Here is a 6,519-nt window from a genome sequence, read left to right on the forward strand (position 1 = left end):
GTGTGCTATATATATATATGGATATTTATTAGTTTAATGTATCAGATTGTTAGAATTAATATCAATTTATGGTGATGTACTGATATTCATATTTACATTTCACTTAATACTGTTTTGCAAAATAAGGCATCTACCATTGATAAAAAGCACAATATAATAAAAATAATACAGAGGTTTTTGTCTTTAAAATAAAAATTAAGTAAAATGAAGATTGAATTAGTATCTAATACATAACAGACACTGTTAGGCAGTTTGGACACAGTGATAATCCTTAGAAGAAATGCTATGAAGTAGGAATTAATAAGTTAAATAAAGTAATATGCCCAATTCACATAAACAGTAATGAAAGTCACCTTTTTGGTCTTTAGGCATCCACAGTCTAGGCTCCTTTTTAAAAAATAATTCTCTTCAAATAATTACTATCCTTTAACGTCTACTATTTTATCTAACATATATACTTACTGATATAGTTTATCTCTCCCTCTCTTTCTTTTTCTTTCTCTCTCTTTTCCACAGACATTCTTTTCTTCACAGTGTAACTCTTACCACATGCCCAACCTCGTGCAGCCTTACCGCTGATAATTCTTCATTGGCTCTTTTTTCCTTTTTCGTGTGTGGTAGATACAGCTAGTTGTGTACCAACATCCATTCTCTCCACCACCCTCTCCTTTTTGTCCCTTTAATAATAGAATCTAAAATTTTAGCTGAATACATGGTCACCAAACACTTCCTTTTCCCAGCTTCCCTTGCAGTATTTGTGCTTATATGACTGCATTCTGATTTATAAAAGAAGGCAGAAAAATCATGTGGGCATTTTCTCTTAAACTTACAAAAAGAGAAAGCATATGTGGGCTTCACCTTCATCTGTTTTGCCATCATGTGTGCTGTGAATAGATGCTGCATCTTGGACCGGTACGGCAGAAGCCACAAGTAATGGAGCAACAGGACGGAGGAACCAGTGTTCCTGACGAGAAGTGCACCATATCAGCCCTGGCAGGGCCAGCTTGTGGGGTCCCATACAAAAGGAAAATTTGGGTTCCATGATAAACAGCAAGAAAAATGTCACTAAAAGGACTAAACTATGTTTTCTTCTTTTCTTCCTCAATCTGTCTCTAAACTTACAGTGCTTTTATTTGCTATTTAATATCACTCCAAGTAAAGAAAAAAAATGTTGAAGTATTAATGTGAACTGTAACATTCATCTTTGTATTGTTTATAATGCCACTTTTAAAGGAAAATATAAGAGCATTTAACTTATGTGCATAATTAATGAAATTACACAGTTTGCATTTTATATCTTGGATATGCTTACATCAGAAGAATAGAAATGCTGCACAAAACTAACCCAACTCTTTTTTATTTCACTTTGTGATAAACACACATTTTATCAATGCCATTTACCTTTGGCTTACTAATAAGTAAGGAAGGATTGATGGAGGAGGAAATGGTAACCCACTCCAGTGCTCTTGGCTGGATAATCGCAGGGACAGAGCAGCCTGATGGTATACAGTCCATGGGGCAGCTAAAAGTCAGACACGACTGAAGTGACTCAGCACACACTGAGTGTGTGCTCAGTTTGCTCTGCCATTCCCTTTTCTTCCTTTTCATCCTTCTTAGTACTAAGTGATGAACAAATAAAGGGAAGTACATGAGTAAAAAAGGATTCAATGGAGTTCATGGTAGTTTGTGTTTCTTAGAATACCATTGCTGCTTTTGTGCACTTAAAGGAAATTCTAGGTTGACCAAAAAGCATGGACTCTTTTGGGCTGTCAGTGCCTCCCTTAGTCTTAGGGAATTCACACTTATATTGTACTTTGAGTTCCAATAAACTTAAGTACTTTGTGGATTCACTTGGATTCTATACTCACTGGGCATTGCAAAGGTTATACATGAATGAGAAAAAAACACAGTGTTTATTTCCTCTGCTCATATATGTATATACTCCATTTTCCCCTTGAGCTTCATTTTTCAAATATCAGTTCAAAGATAAAATTACTCAGTTTCACTGTGGCTCCTGAAGAACATTAAACCTGGTGGTGGGGGTGGGGGAGCCTTGAGTGACTACTGAGGTTGAATGTCCTACTCAGACCCTGATCTACTTTTATAAACTCTTATACTTCAGACACTTCAAACTCTTACACATCATAGTCAACAAAAGATTCAGAAATGCAGTACTTAGATGCAGTCTAAAAAATGACAGAATGAACTCTGTTCAATTCCAAGGCAAACCATTCAATATCACAGTAATCCAAGTCTGTGCTCTGACCAGTAATGCTGAAGAAGTTGAAGTTGAGTATTTCTATGGACACCTACAAGAACTTCTAGAACTAACACCCCCAAAAGATGTCCTTTTCATTGTAGGGGACTGGAATGCCAAAGTAGGAACTCAGGAAATACCTGAAGTAACAGGCAAATTTGGCCTTAAGTATAGAATGAAGCTGGGCAAAGGCTAATAGAATTTTGCCAAGAGAACACAACAGTCATAGCAAACACCCTCTTCCAACAACACAAGAGAAGACTCTACATATGGACATCACCAGATGGTCAATACCGAAATCAGATTGATTATATTCTTTGCAGCCAAAGATGGAGAAACTCCATATAGTCAGAAAAAACAAGAATGGGAACTGACTGTGGCTCAGATCATGAATTCCTCATTGCCAAATTCAAACTTAAATAGAAGAAAGTAGGGGAAAACACTAGACCATTCAGGTATGACCTAAATCAAATCCCGTACCATTATACAGTGGAAGTGACAAATAGATTCAAGGGTTTAGATCTGATAGAAAGAGTTCCTGAAGAACTATGGACAGAGGTTCATGACATTGTACAGGAGGCAGTGATCAAGACCATTCCCAAGAAAAAGAAATGCAAAAAGGCAAAATGGTTGTCTGAGAAGGCCTTACAAATAGCTGAGAAACAAAGAGAAGATAAAGGCAAAGGAGAAAAGGAAAGATATACCCATTTGAATGCAGAGTTTCAAAGAATAGCAAGGAGAGATAAGAAAGAATTCCTCCAGTGATCAAAGCAAAGAAATAGAGGAAAACAGTAGAATGGGAAAGACTAGAGATCTCTTCCAGAAAATTGGAGATACCAAGGGAATGTATCATGCAAAGATGAGCACAATAAGGGACAGAAATGGTATGGACCTAATAGAAGCAGACGATTTTAAGAAGAGATGGCAAGAATACACAGAAGAACTGTACAAAAAAGATCTAATGACCCAGATAACCATGATGGTGTGATCACCCACCTAGAGCCAGATCCGGGAAAATGAAGTCAAGTGGACTTCAGGAAGCATGACTTCGAAAAAAGCTAGTGGAAGTGATGGAATTCCAGTGAGCTATTTCAAATCCTAAAAGATGTTGCTGTGAAAGTGCTGCACTCAATATGCCAGCAAATTTGGAAAACTCAGCAGTGGCCACAGGACTGGAAAAGTCAGTTTTCATTCCAACCCAAAGAAAGACAATGCCAAAGATTGCTCAAACTACATACAATTACACTCATCTCACAGGCTAGCAAAGTAATGCTCAAAATTCTCCAAGCCAGGAATCAACAGTATGTGAACCATGAACTTCCAGATGTTCAAGCTGGATTTAGAAGAGGCAGGGGAACCAGAGATCAATTTGCCAACATCCACTGGATCACTGAAAAAGCAAGAGAGTTCAAGAAAAACATCTATTTCTGTTTTATTGAGTATGCCAAAGCCTTTAACTGTGTGGATAACAACAAACTGTGGAAAATTCTGAAAGAGATGGAAATACCAGACCACCTTACCTGCCTCCTGAGAAATCTGTATGCAAATCAGGAAGCAACAGTTAGAACTGGACATGGAACAACAGACTGGGTGCAAATAGGAAAAGGAGTATGTCAAAGCCGCATATTGTCACCCTGCTTATTTAACTTATATGCAGAGTGCATCATGAGAAATGCTGGACTGGATGAAGCACAAGTTGGAATCAAGATTGCCAGGAGAAATATCAATAACCTCAGATATTCAGATGATACCACCCTTATGACAGAAAGCAAAGAAGAACTAAAGAGGCTCTTGATGAAAGTGAAAGAGGAGAGTGAAAAAGTTGGCTTAAAACTCAACGTTCAGAAAACTAGGATTATGGCATCTGGTCCCGTCACTTCATGGCAAACAGATGGGGAAACAGTGGAAACAGTGAGAGACTTTATTTTTTTGGGCTCCAAAATCACTGCAGATGGTGACTGCAGCCATGAAATTAAAAGACACTTGCTCCTTAGAAGAAAAGCTATGATCAACCTAGACAGCATATTAAAAAGCAGAGACATTACTTGGCTGAAAAAGGTCCATCTAGTCAAGGCTATGGTTTTTCCAGTGGTCATGTATGGATGTGAGAGTTGGACTATAAAGAAAGCTGAACATCGAAGAATTGATGCTTTTGAACTATGGTGTTGGAGAAGACTCTTGAGAGTCCCTTGGACTGTAAGGAGGTCCAACCAGTCCATCCTAAAGGAAATTAGTTGTGAATATTCATTGGAAGGACTGATGCTGAAGCTGAAACTCCAGTACTTAGGCCACCTAATGTGAATAATTGATTCATTTGAAAAGACCCAGATTCTGGGAAAGAAGGAAGGCAGGAGGAAAAGGGGATGACAGAGGATGAGATGGTTAGATGGCATCACCGACTTGATGGACATGAATTTGAGTAAGCTCCAGGAGCTGGTGATGGGCGGGGAAGCCTGGTGTGCTGAAGTCCATGGGGTTGCAAAAAGTCAGACATGACTGAGCAAATGAGCTGAACTGAACTGAACTGAACACTTCAGACTTTGTCCTGAAACCCAACTAAAAGTCTTTTACTAGATAAAGTGCCTGCCTTAGCATTTGACATTTGATAAAAACTCAGTAATAGTTTTAGTTAGTAGTAGTAGTGGTAATACTAATAATTCTTACTATGTATCACTGTTCCTTATGAATATCTTTTCTCTATAGCTACTCTAGTATTATCAGTTATTTCAACTGCATACACAACTCATCTGTCAAAGTTCCATATTTATAAGCTGCTGGGTATGCATGTGATCAACCATGTCCAACTCTTTGCAGCCCCATAGACTGTAGCCCTCCAGGTTCCTCTGTCCATGGAGTTTTCCTGGTAAGAATGCTGGAGTGAATTGCCATTTCCTTTGCCAGAGGATCTTCCTGACCCAGGACTTCTTGAAAAGGAGTAGGTTGATGCTCACAAAATCCAATCCAAGATGATCACATTCCTTTATGATAATTAGCTTAATTAAGGTAAACAGAAATCATTTATTCTGAATCCTTGTGACAGGGGAAAAAATTAGCAATAAAAATATTTTTTACAGGTTTGTGCTTATCAGTCTGAACAAATTACCCTAATCAGATGAGGACTGGGAAAGAAGGGTACATATATTTACTACTGACACTAAATATGGTAGAAAAGTGGTAGTGGACCCATCATCTTCTTGGTTAAGTATTAGATTAGAGAGCCTTGACAGATTTGCTTAGCTAGAATACTGGCTACAAACCAGAGCACTCAGTGGCTTTGGTAAGAGGCAAGTGGGTTAAAAGGAGTCTTGAGGTTTATTCACTCTAATATAAAATAAAAATAATGAACATACAACTACAGAATTCAGTCATTGAATGGACTAGCAGAAATTCAGAAAGGAAAGAAGCGAGTTAATCCAACTGTAGAGGTCAATTTCTTAGGCTTTATAAAAAAACGTTAACAAGTTATACCCTCTTCTATTTGTCTAAGTTCCTAGAGAGCTGGAACAAGTCTTATTTTTCTTGTCCCCTGGTGCTTAGTCTTGTGACTTGCACCCAGTTGACACCCCTTAGATGTTTGTTTTATTCTTTCCACAGCAAAACACAAGACAAGCTTAGACAAAACCGCAATGAATTGAAAACATACTGACACCCTCAAAGAGCTGTCAAGGATTTAGCGGCCATGTCTTAAATGGTTTGGACATCTGGTGATGTCCAAAAATAGAAACTCCAGTAGAATTTTTTTTTTTTTCAATATTGAAGAGAAAAGAGATCTAGAAGCAACCCTTGAAATCCCTATAGGAACCTAAAAAGGAAAAGGCTTTAAATAGAAGCCTTGAACAGAAAGCTTCATGTTCTACAGGGGTTTAAAAAGGTGGAAGGAGTGTCTCTGAGAATATGATGGATGAAAGTCTATTCTATGTATATATAAGGAATGCTGATATCATATGATTCACTCAATTAAGTACTCACTTGCAAATATGCAGTCAGATCCCAACCATTTAGAAACTATTTATCTCCCTCTTGGAATATTTTCATCTATCTATGGATAGAACTGTTTGCTGAGGTAATAACCTGTAATTTTCAAATCTTTAGACATGTCAGAAGTGAAGAATTCATTGGAAAAATACCCACTTAAAATAAAAGTAATATATAACAACAGCTTGTAGAAAGTTCAATACTGTCCTAAATTCAGACTCTTGACAAGCTTGTAGAAACATACTAAAGCCATCATTAAGCAGTTTTTCATGGGAAGGATGCAAGTA

This window comes from Budorcas taxicolor, chromosome 8 (genome assembly GCF_023091745.1).
Source record: "Budorcas taxicolor isolate Tak-1 chromosome 8, Takin1.1, whole genome shotgun sequence".
In the NCBI taxonomy this organism is placed as follows: domain Eukaryota; kingdom Metazoa; phylum Chordata; class Mammalia; order Artiodactyla; family Bovidae; genus Budorcas; species Budorcas taxicolor.